Here is a 1555-nt window from a genome sequence, read left to right as displayed (position 1 = left end):
ACAGGCTGCAAAGATCAACGAATCCCAAGATCGGCAGGCAAGACCGCAGGTAAGCTGCTAGTTCAAGTCCCAGGAACCGCAGGTCAGATAAACAGGAGCCAGATGCAGGATCCAGCACAAGCAAAAAGCCCATGAGCCTTGCCAGAATGTCCATTTATATTCAATGCAGGCCATACGCTCAAGGAAAACTCCCTTTCAACTGATTGGCTACTCATAGCAGATCCCATCATGGGAGTGATCACATATCAGATCTCAACATGGAAGTGATCACAACTTTATACGACTGCCAAAACACTGAGTATCATCACCCAGGCAAGTTGACACACCATCTTAACCATCACAGGGAGGAGTGCTCCCAACTGGAGACACATAACTGATTCCATTGAACTAGAAGTTAAGAATGCCACCTGGTCACTTTGGGCTCCTTATGCCTCTGGATCAACAGGCAAAGAAGGGAGTTACCATATTGGCTGGTGTGATTGATCCTGATTACCAAGTGGAAATCAGACAGATAATACATAATGGTGGTAAAGAAGAGTAAATGCAGGAGATTCCTTAGGGCATCTCTTAGTACTACAATGCCCTGTGATTAAAGTCAATGGAAAACTACAGCAATCCAATTCAGACATGACTATTAATAGCCCAGACCCTTCAGGAATGAAGGCTTGGGTCACCCCACCAGGCAAAGAACCATGACCAGCTGAGGTGCTTGCTGATGGCAAAGGGAATACAGAATGGGTGGTGGAAGAAGGTAGTTCTAAATACCAGTTACAACTATGTGACCAGTTGCAGAAACAAGGACTGTAATTGTTATGAGTATTTCTGCTTGGTATGTGTGTATCAAACATTTTTGTTTTCTTCACTTATAAAATATAAGATGTAAACAGGGCTACTGTGTTTTCAGTTGTATGTGTGTTTGTTGTATCATGTTAGGAGCAAGTATAACTTTATAATTGTCTTTATTCAGAGATTATGTATAGTTTAAGGAGATGTGTACAGGAGCCAAATTGACAACGGGTGGACTGTGATGGTTAAGACTGTGTGTCAACTTGGCTGGGCCATGATTCTCAGTGGTTTGACAGTTATGATACAGTTTGGCAGTTTTATGATAATGTGATCACTTCCATGATAAGATTTGATATAATGTGATCACCTCCATGATGAGATTTGCCGTAAGTAGCCACATCAGTTGAAAGAGTGTTTCCTTGGGGGTGTGACCTACATCCAATATAGGTGGGCTTTCTGGCAAGCCTCTCAGGCTTTTGCTCTCTCTGGATCCTGCAGGTGGCTCCTGTTCATCTGACTTCTGGTTTTTGGAACTTGAGCTAGCAGCTTACCTGCTGTCTGTCTTGCCAATCTTGGGTTCGCCAACCCCTGTGGCTACGTGAATCAGGAGAAGCCTCCAGTCTGACCCATGGACTTGGTATGTTCCAGCCTCTAAAACCACATGGGCTATTTCCTTGGTGTAAATCTATCTATCTATCTATCTATCTATCTATCTATCTATCTATCTATCTATCTATCTATCTATCTATCTATCTATCTATCTATCTAT

The sequence above is a fragment of the Trichechus manatus genome, unplaced genomic scaffold (genome assembly GCF_000243295.1).
Source record: "Trichechus manatus latirostris isolate Lorelei unplaced genomic scaffold, TriManLat1.0 scaffold00084, whole genome shotgun sequence".
NCBI lineage: Eukaryota > Metazoa > Chordata > Mammalia > Sirenia > Trichechidae > Trichechus > Trichechus manatus.
This window is presented reverse-complemented; position numbering follows the sequence as displayed.